The 18,623-nt window shown below is 38.7% G+C and overlaps 1 protein-coding gene across 2 annotated transcripts in view; it reads right to left on the bottom strand.

Moving 5' to 3' along the window:
• Positions 1-18,623, bottom strand: part of ELAVL4 (ELAV like RNA binding protein 4) — a gene marked incomplete at both ends in the record, with an annotated part of 62,615 nt that overhangs the window by 43,107 nt on the left and 885 nt on the right. The window lies entirely within an intron of this gene.

Genomic DNA, 18,623 nt, shown 5'->3' on the forward strand with positions numbered 1-18,623 from the left:
TTATTAGCAACAGACAAAAGCTATCTATAGTTCCCCACGATAAACAATAACCCTGTATCTATTAAAATCTGGGAAAGAAAACAAAATTCAAAACTGGCTGGTGTCCTACTTATGCATTTTGCAAACTCTTTTTAGTTACATTTTCAGCATGCTTACCTTCCACACCAAGCAAATAAACAGAATTCAACTCAGATATTTAACACATTCAGAACATTAAGAGTAAGCTGCTCTGTAAAAATCTGTTCTTGAACAAGTAGATTTCCTCATATACTACTTCATCAACATATCTTGGCATAAACTAATGTTACACCAGGTGCCAGGTTTTCTTCCTAGTTACTCTCACTCAACTCCAATTAGGTTTTCCTGATTTTTCAATAGTAGAAAGAAAAAATCAAGGCACTTATTTGCCCTTCGAATTATAGCAAAGTTGTAGGTTACGGAAAATCAATTTACTTTATAAAAAAGTGAGATAACGGATAGTGAGAAATGCTGAAGGATTATTAAAAATGTTTTTGATAAAGTATTTCAGATGTAATTTTTTTTACTGTGTAATTTTAAGTCTCCATTTACACAGTGATCTCTATGGCAGCTGTTATGTACCAGAGCTTGCATTCAAAGTTCTTATGGGCACAAAGGAATAATACTTATTTTAGATGTACACACACACACACTTAAATTAATGGCAACCAGACAGTAAGTCCTAACTCTCCTTTCCAAACATTGTCCTCCCCCCACGTCTGAAGCTCAAATCCACTGTTAGAGTTCAATGTGCATGCACCAAGACATTTATTGTCGATGTCTGTTTTTAATATTAAGCAATTTTCAATCCCATGTCAGTCAGCACATTACATACAAGTAATGTTATTTATTCAAAGAATAGATTTCAACATGACATCCACTGTTTTTTTTTTTTTATCCACAACACTAAGATTTAGGGTTTTTTTTAATTCAATGCCTGTTTCACAATATGAACATTTTTGAAATAAATACTCTAGTTTCCTGGGCACAGTTAACTTTCATTATGTTTTAATTACTGGTAATAACTTTTTTAACACAAGAAAGTATCTGGCTGTAATTCAATTCTACAAAAATATTAAAGGAGGCTGTAAATCTATCTAACTCATCAAGGGCTTATTTGGATATGGGCAAATAAATGTGGAAAATCCAACAGTGACTTAACCCCAATGTTGTGTGTTTTTTTTTTTTTTAATATATTCTCATTCCTTGAAAATTAGTATTATACCTCCACATGCCATTTAAAAAGTAGCAACATCTCTATATCTCTATGCTTTTGTAGACCTTCTCTGACCCAATTTAGGCAGCTACTACTGGTCTTGAAATAATATTACAGTGCAAACGTCATATGCGATGACATTCACATGCTACTGGTATAAAGAAGCATTTTTTTTTTCTCCCACAACTTGCCAGACTCACAATACTGCCAACACCATGTTCTATATACAGGATAACAGTATTCTTTGAAGAATAAATTGCAGTTACTGTTCATAGACATAATTTAACCACCAATAATTTGAATATTCTATCTTTATAACATTGAAAAAATGTGACAGAATTTAAAGACTGCAATTTTGTAAGTTAAAGGCAACCCGTATTTCAAATTCTGGATGTATTTCATTGGACTGCTGCTTTTAAAAATGACTTCTTGGTGTACTACTTTTCTCAGTATGGTAAAATACAAGGTATTTTAGTTTGACAGATTTCACAAAGAAATGCTTTGCTGCTCAGGAAGACAGCATAAGTCTTGCCAGTGTTTTTCAACACTGCTTACCAAAAGGCTTGATATAACCCCTCCTACAAAATATCAGCAACAGATACCCATTTTAACAACTCCGACATTACAAATAATATTTCAGAAATACTTCTGTCATTTTTTTAACAATTAATTAAATTAATTTATTCCTGCTGAAGTATTAGCTCCAACAATAATGCAAAGAATACCTGTATGTATAAACACAACTATTACAATGCTTAAACAAGCTAGAGTAACTGACATTAATCTTCAGTTATTACAGTAAGTATGTGACATCCATCTACCATTACAAAGCACAGTTAATGAATCATTTAGAAAAGTACCCACAGACTAAGACAGTCTTATCTCCCTATTGCATGCATAAACAATAGCCAATGGCTCAATAAATGTAAATACACATGCTTTATATTTACAAAATTTGTGCTCAGTCTAAAAGAAGGTCTGCATGTTGAACCGAAAGCCTGTCACATACATACACTAAAAGGAGCTTGTATTCAGCAAATAATTAGCACCCATTCATGTTACCTGAACTATGTATACTCCACTGCCCATATTCCTCAATAAATACAAATTAATTTTATATGTATAGAAAAACCAGTAACAATTATGATTTAAGTGTTATTTACAGGCACTAAAGAAAAGTGTTTTTAAACATACCACAAAATCTTTTCCTAAAATGAAAATCTGGAAAAAAAAAAGTAAGAGCTGGAGAATTCACGCAGACATATCCATTTTGAGGACTCTGAAGTCAAAAAAGTTATCTATGAATAATGAACTGTGCACAGCACCTAAATGCCAAGGAAAATGATCATGGTAAATTACACCTCATGAAGAATTCATGAGGTCTAATTTTATATTATTTCTAAGTGTTCATTAATGAACAAACTCAGAACATTCTCCCATAAAAATGAATTTAGATAAATAATGCAAAGCTCTTACTTTATCTAAAGAAGCTCTTTAATTAGCATTGCAACTTGTTTGCTTTTCTAAGTGAAAACAAATGGTGCCACGGCAGAGGTCCCATAGCCAACTCTTGAACAAGATGACAAAAGGAGAAACAAACAAAACCTCTCAAAGAAAATAAACAGATTCACAAAGGTTTTTCTTCTATAATAAGAAACAGGCTTTAACTCCCAAGCATATCTGCTCTTTCGCATGGAAGTCGGCACAGCACAGGCCTCTGTCCCACAAGAACTTTTCTGCAGGTGAGAAAAGCCCAATTTACAGGACCTGCCTGTCTGATCCATCCACAGCCCTCCCATCTGCTGATCTGTATGTGAATAGCCATGCCAAAGCCAGAAGGTCAGTCCATAGGTGTGGAGTGGAACATACAAATACACCCAAGACCAGGTCCCTCAGCCCTGGGCGAGCAGCTCCATGCCCCCACCCCACTTTCAGATGCAGCCACTGCTACTCACTTCAGGTGGATTAAACACATCTCTGCATTTTTGCAGAATGAGGCACTGGATCATAAAATCTTCAGGACAGGTCATGTCTTCTTCCCATAGGAGTGTTAAAAAAGTGATTAAGTATTCACTGGTTCAAAACCACAACTCCAGCCAGAGTGCACCTGAACCTCATGTGCCATTATGTGGGCTTCTTTCTAAAGTGACCTTAGGAGAGGTAAACAATGCTCTGTGTGCAGCTCCAGAAGAGATTTTTCTTCTCTGTAACACAACTGTCAAATTTCACTGTCAATTACATTTTTATTAAAGCTTATGTACTGCACAACTAGACTTTGCTATTATTTACCTAATAAATACATCATGAACATGAAATAAAGGAGGAAAATGAAGCTTTTGAGTAAATCTGCCTGGAGGCAAATCCAATATCCCAGAAACGAATCATTATCTAACCCTCCCTATTTTGACATGCTCCCCACTCATATGCACTTTTACATGCTCCATCTTTACCCTCCTTTGAGTAAAAATCGTATTTAATACGTGAAATATAGATATAGCTGAAAGTCTCAGCTCAGAAGACTAGCAGTCTCCGGCTGTCGTGGCAGGGATGCAGTCTTCTTACAAAAATCTTTGTTTGAGAATGCGCTGCGCTCAGGTTGAAATGGCGTTCAAACATTTTCAGGAAGTTCACATTTATAGGTGCCACAATAATTGTACAGAGCACACAAATGATCCAAATGGAGAAGACAACAAATGCATTCATTTTAAGAGGCAAACTTCAGTTCAAATAAAGGAGAAAATTATTTTCTTTAATAGCTAAATTTATCCTGATCTAGTCCATTATAGGCTTTTGCGTGAATATGCTAAAACAAAATATTCTGTCCCCGATCTGCAGTGAAATGAATGCAAAGTTTATTGGCAATATTACTTGTTATCACAGCAGCGCCTGAAGGATATAACTGATACCAGCTCCAAGTTGTGCTAGATGCAGTACAAATGGGTAGTAAGGGCAGGGACTGCTGCTGTACCAACACAGTGACAAAAAATAGAAAGGCAAAACCTGTTATTTTTATTCCAAGTTTTACAGAAGGGAAAAATCAAACCAGAGGAAAGTATCTAGGCAAACTGCTGAAGTTACACAGTAAGCTGTGACAGCTCCATAACACAACACCATATCCTCAAACCTGGCCCAGTGATAAGGTCACCACTCCTAACGACTTTTTCAAAAAGCAAAACAGCAGAATGATGCACCAAATTGCATTTTTGGGAGAGTTTCAGATAAACGTCTACTGTTCCCAGGAAGTATGGACTCTCGTTTTGCATTTGATTTCAAGGACAAAAGGGAATGAGTGGGGAAAAAAGGAGACATCAAAGTAAGTCACAACCATTTCAACATCAATAACTACTAGGGTATCAGAAGAAGAAACCACTCAGAACCACACGTCCAATAACCACACACAAGATAGGAACAAAGGCATCCTATCACTCACTTCATATAGTCTCTTACTTTTCCTTCAGGTACTCTGGGGATAAGAAATTGGATGAGGGGAACTACAATTAGCATACATAGAGCTCAGAACTCCCCAAAGCCTAGAGGAAACACACAGGACTGGGGAGTAGAGGCATGGACAAGCACTCCATGCACAGCAATTTCTGGAAAGCACGATAGAAGTGATGTACTGCATATTTGTAAGGACAAAAACATTCTTCCAGAAGCAGAATATAGTTACAGATCTATCATATATATTACCTCAACTCACAGTATTTGAGGCTCTTAATGAGCTTCTACTCGGCTTCGTTTTCCATCGCTGTTTCCAGCTTCTTCACCTCTTATGAAGACTATGGAGCAACTATGCATGTTTGAAACCTCAGAGGTGTTGGGCTCTATTCTTCAGTGTTCTCCAAACATCTTATGAAAGTGTACAGCAAACATGCTGAACAGCACTAATTAAACGGTAAGTGAGGAAAACTAGTATAATAGGTGAGGGTCACAGAAGTTTCCTACTACCCCTATATCAGGGCCATCCTTTTCACTAAGACAAACTGACTTCTAGAAAGCCAGCCAGCTATCCCCTTCTTCATTTAGACTGGTTTTACCAGAATTTGCTTGTAATCGTTTCTGCCGTTAAATGTAATTTACATATGAAGATATGGGAGAACACAGCCTTGATTTCACAGCATTCAAACACCACTCTGGAACACAGCTTTGGAAAAAGCCACCATCAAAAACACCCAGAGAGGAAAATGAATGCATCCCTGGTCTATCAGATGGGTTACACAATCAGCTCAGGTTAAAAACCTTTACAACCCCTTGTGTCCCACATGCCACAGACCTTAACAAAGGCCAGCGGCAGGGAGGTGTCCTACTTCTGTGCCAGGACATGGCCATCAATGACTCCTGCCCACCCGTGTCCCCAGGGTCCATGAGCCACCTCCATTCAAAGGTCTGTACAGTTTTTAAACCGAAGCAAAGGCAACGCAGTCGGGCTTGGCCTTCTGAAGGGACATCTATTTCCTCTTACATCACCCTTCTACTTCTGCCAAATTCATACCAGGCAACTCTGTACCTAAAATTTTACAAGGGCTTTATTTATTTCATTATTCTGAATTGCTCCTTATTCCTTCCTGGCTTTTCATCTGGATCTACTACTTGTTCTTTCAAGATGCTTATGAAGGCTAACGGAATCTGAAAAAAAAAAACAACCTACAAATAAGCAATCTCAACAATAAGATGAGATCTTTCTTTGATTGATGCTCCAAGCCAAAATTTGATGAAAACATGATCTTTCTCCATGGACTGCATTTTATTAGGCAGATACCACAAAAGCAAGAGGTCTCCCAGTGATCGCCTTGTCCCTCTTGAAAAAGAGGGAGTGACTAACGAAAAACCATATTTAAAATCTGCGCTAGCAGGGTAATAAAAAATGAAACACCACCAAAAATATTAAGTATATGAGACAAACCCTGAAAGATTGGAGAGGGTTTCTCAAAAGCCTGGATACTAGATAATAATAATATGAGAGCATGGTAGAGACCAACATCTAAAACAGATTCTCAGTCTAAAGGACATACAGCCTAAAAATACACCGAAATGAAAGCAAAGGAAATTGAGAGTGTCTTTTTATATTTTTGGTTACTTTCTGAATTTTATTTTTAGCTCGGAGTTTTGTTTCCTAATCACTACCTACTTGTTTAGTTTACTGACTATATTACTGAGTTATATATTACTAATCTATAACTGAATTATATTACCAACTTGGGAATATGTATGTTGCACTGTGTATGACGCACAGATTCCCACGGGTATGTACATGTTCATGTAAGAAGCAGACAGCTGCAAGTCTTCAGCTGCTGTAGACCTGTCACAATTCCACTTTGTTTTTCCCTTTGAGAAAATAATCTAGAATCATTTGCAACCCGAGAGTTTAGACAGCGAAAGCTGTATTACAAGCCAGTGAAACCTAAAAACGTCTACTTACCAGAAGGCAAAGCAAACCAAGGACAGAGCAGGCTCTCCGTGAAACCTAGGAACATCCAACCCCTCACTGCTGTTATTTCTACTGAAGTTCTAGAAACAAAAGCCACAATTTTCAGAAGCCCCTAAGCAATTCAAGATTCATTAAATGTTCACTGGAACAGAATTTCAGCTCCTAAGCCGTAAGTTCTTCTTCTGAAACTGTTGCCCATGCATTTTTCATGCAAAGACAGGCTTATATTCAGCTGGAATGCATGGCTTAGCAAAATGCACACCACAGCCAGGATATTTTAAGGCTCTGTCCTCAACAGGACCTTAATGAAGACACATTGGTAAATGCAATTAGGAGATACTAATCAACATGTGTACATCTCGACTGCTGGCAACAACATCTCTATGGATACTGCTGCTTGCAGGTCTAACAGATAAACCCCAAAATAGAAATTATGATATTCAGCAAAGTCCTATAACCATCATTAGAAATGTTAGCTTACTGCAAAGTAACAACATATTTCTCTTAAAACCAAACTGGATTAGTAAAAAAGTAGTTTACAGCTTTTCTACAATTCACATGTAAGCCTACAGCCCTGTGCCACACTAATATTGCTTATGGAAATAATCTTTTCATGAAATATAGGCATTCTTCCTTCTGTAACATACCTATGGTAGACAAAGTTACAACAAATTACCCCAAAGTAATATGGCCATCACTATCTTAAAGGTCATGAACAGATAAGAGCTGAAGACTTGAGAAATTTTGGTGGAAAAATGACCAGAAATGACCTTCTAGTATGCAGAGGCAACTGTTTACTTAGTCTCACAAAAGAAGTATCTACACAATGGCTTAAATTAGACTAAGTTTTAGCATACTACATGGGATAAACATCTCAGTAATACTTACTTAAATTCAAACAAATCTCATGCGTAAAAGCATCTATGCTAAGCTCGAAGACCCACTGCCATAGATTAATAATATATTATTCATCAATAAAGGACAAAATATCAAGTACACATGCATGTATCTGTCACAGGTCAGGCTAACAGATCCTAATGGTTTATCCTGGACATAAACTCTATTAATCTTTGTACTGAGGAAGGGAAACATGCCACAGGTCAAATCAAACACCCTCCTTACTCCAATTACTAAGATGCCTCCTAAAATTTCCAAATGAAATCATATTCAAATTCACCAAATTCTTATTCAAATAAACAAACATACCCTCAACACCAAGAAATTAAAAATCTTTCAAAACTCCTCTTAAAAACGAGCAGAACTCATGGATAACATACTCCTGGTTAAAACACAGTTCTGCTAATGCACCCCACAGGAGCCCTGCCGACCTCAGCCCCTGCTCAGATACAGGCGCTTGTGGAAAGAGTGGGACCCAGGCCATCCCAGCTGTCCTGACTCAAAACCCATACGTTACATTTTGCTTAGATGTCAATAGACAACCGGAAAAATGGCAGCATTATTAGAGATTACTAGGCAGAAATGTCCTAACAGCCGAAACACAAAAGGAACAGCTTATTTGAGTATTAAAAAAAGTCAAAATAACCAGGTTACTGTCCTTTCTATTGGCTAGCTTTCCCTTACAATACTCAGCCGTCATAGGTACACTCTTTAAACTTAGAGCTGGATCCACTCCATCCGTGTGTTTCACCTCAAAGGAGGAGAACTCTGACAGAAGTGACATTGTGTCATTATTAAATCTCATAGATCACCTAAGCATCCCTGACCGCTGGGGCATTCAGCCTAGGTGTCCTGGTCCAGAGTGGTGTCAAAATGCTGGAGGAGAACATGGCTCCTGCAGCGGCCACAATGGCTACATATGGCTGCAAAGCTTCTTGATAACCACAAAGAACATCACACAAATAACGTTCATTTTTGCATATAGCAAAGACTAACGATAGAAATTAAACTCAACAATTTCTACCCCAGTGAGCATCTACATTTGTGAATGCTTCTTTCCATAGCTGGGTAATGACAAGCACAGACAATAAAAAAAGGATTCTAAAAATATACTACTCTTTCCCTGGATTAGTGCGTCTACAGTTAAATATAAACCGTGCTCTATAAATTATCAAACACAATGTCAAATTCTGAAGTGCACTCCGGAATCTCTCACAGAGCACACGAAATACAGAATGATAATTTTGTCCTGGCCCAGCCAGTCTAAAGAACAATACGCTACTGTGCTAGATCATGGAGTTAGTTCCCATCAACGGTCACACTGAAAAACGGCCACAGCCACCACTGTAGTTGCGCACTGAATTTTTCAGGACCCTCTGCATCAAGCGCAGAGATTAATTCCCTGAACAGCTGCTCTCACAGGAAGGGAATCGACAGCAACATTGCCACAGTATAGCTGGCACACGCTTTCTGCTAAAAATCAACTTCCCCCTACTCATCTACTGCCAGTAACTTCATTTGGAACAAAGATATACAGGGAACGGTATTAGAACTATTTTTATTTAAGAAACATTTGTTTACATGCATTATTACTTCTACGGTGTCACAACTGTGCCTTCTGCTCTACAGAAACAACAGAATGAGTCTTTGCCCACAAGTTCTTCTGCACATATTAAAGCAAAAAGTCACTGACCACTATTCAAAGATCAAGGATGACCAGTAGAAGATGAATACAAGTACAGCAATTAAGAGTCACATTTATAAGCCCTTCAGTCAAGTAAAACAACCAAATACCCTTAAATTTCTCTGATCCCAAATGCAGAACACATTAACACTTCACCACAGCATAGTGACTTAAACACAGGTTGTTTCATGCTGTTGAGTTGTGAATTTTATATTACCCAACATCAAATTGCTGATGGCTATGGGAGTCTACATGTCACCTTAGAAGGACTGAGAAAAGGCATGGGCTCCACCCCAGATTAGCAGTCAACTCCATAAAAAGGTTCATTAGTATTTTGCCCATGTGGTTTACTACAACCCTCTCAAACGAGAATACTATAAACAGGTTGACATCCACACACATAGAAATCAAGAGTTTAAGTTAATCCACATATTAAACAAATCTCCAATGTGAAATCTTCTGAGGAAGTTTAGTCTAGCAATAACAATTCTTAAAGTCACAAATACCAGTTTTGCTTTTAATAGAAGTAGAGAAACATGGACTTCTGGCAACTGTCCTAACCTGTACTGGGAGAGACAAGGGGACAGAGTCGCTTCCTGGAATTCCACGCCCTCACTGGGCAATTAGACATAATGTTACAAAAGGAGTCAGATCTACCCTAAATTATAAATTGTGAGTATTGTTGTCTTTGCTAGTTTTCCAGTATGCAATAATGAAAAATTAATAAGGGGAGGAAAAATACGAAGCACAAGCTTCCTTCATCCCTCATGTCCCTACAAAAGCTTTTCAACAGCACTCAACCTGGGAGTAAATACTTCCCAGTGCTCAGAACAACAATTGCCTACTCCAAACAAGCATGCATGCAATTATAGGCCAACATACAGGGCCCAAGCGCAGTGCAGTTACCTGCTCCAGCGGCAATCTTTTGGTCTCTACATGGAGGATCAGATGGGACGTTCTCACCAAACGTCCCTCAGGAAGCAAAAACCAGAGGGAGCTGTTCAGTTTTCCTTCCACAGCTCGGTGAACGCACCCAGGTACGCAGCAGAGTGGCTGGATCTGAAGGGCTTACACTACTGGAAAGGCTCCAGTGGCATCACCGCCCTCTGCCAACACTGAAAAAATCACTTACGTGGACAGAGACGCATTACGCATGGAACCTTCTTGAAGCACTGCGAATGACAGAACCACCTCCCATAGTCATTTGCGTCTGTTTTGAAACAAACATACATTATCATATCACCTTTACCTCCAAGAGTTCTGAATGCTCAAAAGCTATCAAATACACTACCACCCCAATTCTGAAAAATAACTGGCGCATGGCTCCAGACCGGGAAAAATACCAACCGGAATGTATAAGAGCTTCTACGGCAACGAAAAAGTTTAATATTAAAAGAATAAAACAAAAGACACTAAGTATTTTTTTTTTTCCAGAATTCAAGGACATATAATTTCCCATCACAACAGCATCGCTGACGCAATTGCGCGTGCCTTAGCAACAAAGGCGTACTACCGAATTTTATATACATCGTGACTCTAAATATTGTCAAAGCCAGGTTTGTATTTTACTGTGCAACTAAACCATTTCCAGAGAGGACACGCAAAGGTTTAGCTATCTTTTTTTGTAATTAATTTTTCTCTTAATATTCTGTCTTTTCATCCCATTTAATTAACGACTCCGAACTGGTTCACAGCATTTCCTGACTTTTACAGATTTTCTTCATTGAGATTAAAGTCCTCACGTAAGACACAGTCAAGGGTAGAACAATAGGCAAGACGGACACTCAGCTTCCTCCCTACTTTTTGGGGCCCTGAAGAAGTGATAATGCATTAAAAGCTCCAAAACAGTTAGGGAAAACAGATTATAGTGACAGAAAATAAAGATCAACATAACATCAGTTCTATTGAGCTAATTCTTAATGAATTTATGCAAGCAATGTAAAATGCTACAAATAGTGTTAGGTAGTTGCAAAAAATCAATTGCATTCTTATTGCAATCTCCTCTGAAAGTATTTCATTTTTAACACTGATGTTCCAGTGCTATTGCAAACTCTGAATACTTAAATAAACAAACAGCAAACAAAAGGTCTCATCTTCAGTGCCCCAAGCTATCATCCAAAACTGGTTATAATTAAAGGTGTGAACAACAGAGTAACAAACCTGCAAAGTCAAGGTTCTGAGAAATTAATGGGCATCACACCACTGCACCAGTTCAAATTTATCACTCATTATCTCCCCGACTAGCACAGTGCTGTTTCACATATTTGTGCCTCCTTCTCTTTCCTCCAAGCCTTTCCTGCCTTTTCTAGATGGCTAATTTTAGACAATTACTGCCTCTGACACATTGAGACCTTTTCTCCCTCCTTTCTTCTTCTTGCTGTAAAGCTAGTGACCTACAAAAGCCCCCTAAAGCACCTAAAAATATTCCAGTATTTTAGAAAGTATAGATTGATCATTTGAGGGGGAAAAAGCAAGCAAGCAGTCTTTGAATATCCGTTTCTCCAACATCTTCACTTTACATTATCTCAAATGGTTAAACGTACTCAAATGCAAAGGCTAAGGCAAGGTACAGGTCCCCATTAAACACTATTTTTATTAGTATTAAATCTATTGTACTTGTTGAACTGAAACACTACTCTCCTCTTCACAAAATTCTTTAGAAAATGAAAAATGTGGCTTGCTTTTAAAGTTACTTGGAAGTCCGACACTGCTGGTAACTGGACATTTACACAAACAATTGGAAAGTATTACATTACACAAACGCCCTTTCCCTTCTCATACAAATCCCAGCATTTTCCTTAACACCCATTCAAATGAGAAGGGAAGATACACATGCATGAACACACACATAAAAAATACATGCATACCCATCTCTTCCTTCATTCTACTCGGAAAGAAAAAGAGCAAGAGAGGGAGAGGAGTGCAATGGGGGAGGGGTGACTTTCCATCAGATTAGCAAATTTTGCAAAATCTGGCCTATCCTTTACAGAGGTACCGTGCTTATTAACATCGCCTCACGTGCAAAAAGACTGTTTGCGCCCACTTCTCCCCAAAAACCCCAATGACATTGAAAAAAATACTGCATTGCAGTATTTGCCAGTGCATCGGACTGTATCCAGTCAGCTGTCCCACAGACAAACAAATGTACATTTTAATGTGTCCAGGCATGTAAATGAGTTGTCTAGTGGACACAGATTGCCAAAACAGACAAGTGGATTTGTCAAGTTATCTGCATCTCTCTCCCTCTCACTATAATATTCTCTGCCACTGCCCATTTCTTGCCTGGGGTGTTTGCTGAAATTCTTTTGAAAGTGCAAGTTCCCAAAGAAAACAACAAATTCCCCTGCCAGAATATGGGACACAATGATACTTTATTTCTTTTGAAAAACCTCAGGGTGTGGAGTGGCTCTAGGTTATATACCAACAGTATGACAATTACACAGAAAATAACCTGCGTTTAATTAGTACACTCCCAGCATACCAAGTAGGAAGGTTGAGAAAAAAATTCACTGTAACCTAGAAGATATTATTTAAAAAAAATTAATACATTAAATATATGTAAGATTAACGCAACTGGATTTTCTTTCAATAGAGTCACAATATTTAACAGGACCAAATAAAGATGATAAGACTATTCCAAACCCATTCAAATGGGATTTTTAAGTATACCCCTTCTAGCTCATTGCAACCATCCTTTGTCACAACAGCTCGGGCTCACTTTGAGAGCGCTCAAAAAGGTAAAATTAATAAAGAGGAAGCAAGCAAGGGAGGCAACCAAGCCAGTCAACAGTAGAGAGGCATCCCTGTATCTAAACATGGGAACTTGATTAGTAGAGTACACGGGGATAGTATTTTAAACTGATGGCTGGTATTCACCTTGCATCAATATCCAATCATAAAATTTCATCTTTTCTGACTAGTAGCTCACCAAGACAACAATTTTTTAAACAATTGTCAGGTCTGAAGACAACTACATTTTCTCCATCTTTTTGTCTGAACAGAAAGAGGTTTTAACATTTTAATCTTTATTATCCGTAGCAGTCTGAATTAAATTTCACTAACTTAATAGCTGTTTTTCTATATAAGGATCTACAATGCAATCTTTTATATGCAAAAAGAAAATGCCACTATGTACATGCAGGCTGTATTCATTAATATAATCTTAAAACAAAGAAAAGAGGAAGATCGGGGCAGGAACACGTGCGCCATAAAACAAGGATTACATTATTTTTAAATCTTTGTAGAAACACCAAATTGAACAGAAAATGAAAATGTAACTACTAGCTGATGACTCTTAAAACAAACAATGCAGCTGTGTATAATAAAAGGCACCCTTATTTATTGTCATGACTAAGTTAACAGATTTAGAACACAGTATCTCTGTTTTGGAGAGAAGAAAAATTATTTTACTCTCACGTACAACTACAATGCATGTCAGAATACATCTCTGCACATGCACAGACTGCAAAATACAGAATTTTACACACCCCCCTCAAGATTTCCCCCTTCTACATTGTAAAGCAGTGCAGTTTTTAGAAGGCCATTCAATTACTTCTTCCCAGAAAGGACTGCAGCAGAAGCAATACTTAAAAGAAAGCAAATTAAAAGGGGCATTTAATTTTTTATTCGTATTTAAACTAAGCACTACAATTCCTGCTTGAATTTGCATTCAAAGTAATCCTGCACCAGAGGAAGGAAGAAAGTAAAAACATCTGAAAATCTGAAGACAGAAAGAAAGGCGTGTTCTATATTCTTGCTTTGCTTCTCTTGTGCCTCCTGATGTGTGATAGATGAGCATTTTCTGGGCAACCACATTTTTATATCTTTTACGCTACCGTCTATCACTTACTAGTCTACTACGCTTTAACACTTCTAGCACCAATAGCCTTGTTTAAAGATGCACTTCTGCTATTCCCCATTATTGTTTGCCACTACAATAAGAGAGTGTCACAATTAACAAAATATTCAGCTGCAGTTTAAAAAGTAAAGTTGCCACAAGGAGCCTGACATTGCAAGTGGATACTGCTCCAGCAGATACATAATAGGCTGTGGCTAAAGGTGGGGCTGGAGATGAAGAGAAGAATAATCTCATTATTTTTATAAATTCTGCTCAGTGCATAAACCCTAGGATATGGTGAACTCCCCTGAACTGATTATTCTGCCATATAACCATCTGATTTTGTAAAAATACCAATATCACTTAACACAAAATCACTGCTTAGGGTAAATTCATTCTACCTACTGTTCTCATAGGGACATTTGCTGGAAAATTCTAAGAAATGATTTGCAGAAGCTATCAGCTGTGGGAGTTCACTATTATACCTCTGTCAACTTCATTCAATATAATTTACATTTTTTTTTTTATACTGCCTCACAGGATTCCTTGCAATTTTTTGCACGTACAATTTCACAGCAGGGAGGGGGAAGGAGGGGAAAAAAAAAAAGAAAGATAACCTTCTTTTGCAGAAAAGAAAGAACAGATGCTTAAAACCAGATTTCTAGAAATCACTGTAAGCCTGAGCCAGAAATGTAATTAACACCTATTTATAAAGAATAATTAAAGTTGTGGCTGCCACAAAGAACAGCAGAGATAATCGAGATAGCCCCTGTTTTTTTTTTTTGGGGTTTTTTTTTTTTTTTTTTACACTGTTTGCAGTATTCCCACATGATTGCCACCTGCTCCCCCACTCAGCTTCCCCTATGCTCGTTTCCCCGGCAACCTTTCATTGGCTTTTCCTCCCAGCTATCGCTTTCAGTTCGGCTGCTCAGTCTAATCTTATTTGTTTTACACCCATCAAAACAAGCAGCTAGACAAAGACAATCCTGTAAGAATGGGAAAAGACCGTCGCTTTGTTTCCCCGGTTATAATAAATATCCGCAGCAAAAGTCTGCAAAACGTTAAATTAAGGGAAAAGGAGGGGGGGGGACACCCACACCCCCACGCCCCCCAGCATCCCGTGGGGCTGGCAGGAGGGATGGGTATTGTGCGGGTTTGGTCCCAGCCCCCACCCCGGGTCGCCCCGCTCGGCACAGCCCAAAGTCCCCGGCAGTTGTATTTGATCATGCCATTTTGCACAATCTGTAAGGAAAGCACAAAAGAGGGGACGAGACGAGCACGTCCGGGCTCCTCTGCCAGGAGAATATCATCTAAAAATAGAAATACTATTTTTCACATAAATGGCTTTGACTTCTCCCGGCATTTAAAAAAGCACAAAACAACACGGCCCCCCCCCACCCCCCCAGCCCCCACCCCGACACAAAAAAACACACCCTTCCATCCACCCGTCCATCCATCCATCCTCTACAGCACCGGCTCCATAGGAAACGCAATACCTGAATTTTAGAGGCGATTATTAGGTTTGTATTTAAGGCTGGTGTAATGCAAACGGAGATTAAAAGGCATCATCGGCTGCCTGATCCGCCAGGCACACGCGGTACAATGACACCGTGACTGTCAGCAGAGACCATCCTCGCTCGACTGAAGTGCAACGTTCAATGGAAACGCCGTGAAGTGCCATCACAGTTAGATACATTAAATAGATATATAGATATATATATACACACACACACATACAGGCAGACATATCCCACAAAAAAATAAACAAGGCTCTCTAATTCTATTTTATGACTCACGATCCGCCACCCCAAACAAAAGAAATTTGCGAGGCACACGAGAAGCGAGACAAAACCCCACGAGCAGGCTCTCCCCGTTCACTTACCATTTTCAAGCCATTCCACTCCATCTGTGATCACAAAGATGGACCCTTACAGCCCCTCACAGAGTCAAAAGCAAAAAGAGCGTTATGTAAAAGCTGACATTCCTTCTTACAGCGCTGCTGCCCAACGATGCAACAAAATCGACATATACTAGGCGCTGCAACACATACAAGCCTCCTCCTCTTTTTATGAGGTCATGACAGGAAACTCTTTGAAATACAATATGCAGCATTTACTGAACCTCATATAAATCACCCTCTTTTAAAATTACCATACCTATTGCGCAGTCCACCAAAAGAAAATTACCAATCTCGAGGCTTTTTTTCACCACCCCCCCCCCACCCCCCAGGATTTTGCTCTGCATTTGTATCTCCAAAATGTCAATGTGGAAATTACCCCCCCCCCTTAAGAAAAGCCTCCTCTTCCTTTTGCATTTCAGTTAGCCACATACCAGCCTTGCATTAGAAATGAGCTTTTTTCTTTATTCTGAGAGAAATCGCAATTACCTTAAAATGACAAAGTACATCCTTTATTAAAGGATACGCACACATTAAATATGAAAGAGAGCGAGAGAGAGGGGGAGAGAGAAGGGGGGGGGAAAGGGGAGAGATCATGTACAAACAAATCAGTAGCAGAAAACTAAATTCATGTGAAAACACAGACTGAGAATGATGCAGATTCGGGGAAAATCTGTATGTTAGCTTCTATATCTACCTCTATATAAACCCGCTACAATCATATTTTAAATCTACTAATACCTACCATAACCATTCTTAATGGCAAATATTGGGTCTTGAAAGGCTTCAACTCTTCTACAGATTTGCTAAGGTTTCAGGGAATTATTTTTATTATTATTTTTTAAAGATCCACAAAGCACAGTGCTAGACGTTTGTGCAGCGAGAATAATAATAATAATAATAATAAATAATAATAATAATAAATATTATATATTTTTCCTTTTTTTTTTAAAAATCGGGTACCGCTGTCCCCGTGCGGCAGCCCCCGGCGGCGGGCGGAGCGGCGCGGAGCCCTGCTGGAACTGGCTGGCGGCGTCTCCCCTTTACATCCATTTATGGGACCATCTGTCAGCGGCGGGCGGGCGCTGATTGGCCGCCGCCGCGCGGGGAGGCGTTGCGACATCAGGTGCTATTGAAATTAGCCGCTGCCAGATTGACAATGTTAATGATTTGGTGACCTCTACAACAACAGAGACCAGATTTCTGAACTGCTGCTTGTATCTAGTAATTAAGGCCCGGTTGAAGAAACAACACGCATCCCTGTATTTTTTTATTACTTTTTTTTTTTTACCTCTTCCCACCCCACTGTCGCAGGAGCCCTCGGCCGCAGCGATGTCATACCTCGGCCATGCTTCAGTGCCTACATCTTACCTCCTGCACACCCGGCTCCCAGGTCCGGCGTATTTTAACTACCTTATCTTTTTCGACAGTTGCTTTCCGGAGAAATGCATATTTAATGATCTGCCTCTAGGCTTAAAGGCACAACAAAAGCACTTCGACGTGCATTTAAAGCTGCATTTATTTTCAGGTACTATTGATTTTAATCATCAACCCATCTCTCCTTCCTTCAGCCCTGTGAGGTTTTTTTTTTTAAATACATATTTTTAGAAGTGAATTTGATATTGCTGCCACTTGACGCTGTCTAAGGCACAGCAGACACCTATTTATCAGAGCGCTCCCCCTGAACGACAGTAGTAGTTCAGAATTATTTCACCACCTCGCTTCATTATTCTTCAGCTCTACAGGAAATAAAATGACGGCAAACTTTGGGCATTTAAAAGAAATTTTTTTTCCCCCCAGCCTTAGAGAGGAACGTGCTTAACTTAACAATGCACACTCATTAATCCTCTGCTCACTGCCACTGACAAACTAACAAAACTTCACTTCCAAATAGCAATATTTTACCCTCTCCCAACCACAGCAAGTTTATTAAAAATTCTCACAAGTTAAGAAGCATTCATTTCTTTCTCTTACTTGGAGTTATTTTCCTAAAGCATGTTTTGGCCAAAGTAACAAGGCATGGCATCCTGTAATTGCCACTAACCTTGAATTTACGTTCATCTCAACTAAAGCAACCCAGTATCACACTATTAACATATGTAGGAATCATTTAATTTTACCATTCACACATTCATTTCAACAGCCAAATGTCTTTTTAAAAATTCAGTATCATTGCAAGCATTTTTAAACGTAAGAGGTAAAAACGGAGAAAGCTAGGATGGGCCATGTTACGAGCTTACTTAGCTCTTTCCTGGAGAAAAACCTGGCTACGAACCACCAAAACCATTTTCAAAAATGTATAATGAGATAATCATTGTTCTAGAAGTTTTATTCTTTTTTAAAGTACAAATATGCCCTTCAAACTGCTAAGCTCTGAACTGACATTCTGTACATTTTAAATTTCTTTAAACCATAGCCTCTGCGTGTGTTTGAGCGTGGCTAAACACACCAATAAGACACATGAAATATAGTAAGCTTTAAAATCTAGCTACAAACAGATAAGCAAGGAGGAAAAAAAAAATCACATTTAAAAGACATCGTACAATGTATTCGTGGAATGAGCACTGAATTCAATTAAAATATCAGCAATGTAAAAGGCTGCAGAGGATTTCTCTCAGCCATGCATCTTTTTGAGCACATTTGTAG

This window comes from Platalea leucorodia (assembly GCF_965183815.1).
Source record: "Platalea leucorodia genome assembly, chromosome: 5".
In the NCBI taxonomy this organism is placed as follows: Eukaryota; Metazoa; Chordata; class Aves; order Pelecaniformes; family Threskiornithidae; genus Platalea; species Platalea leucorodia.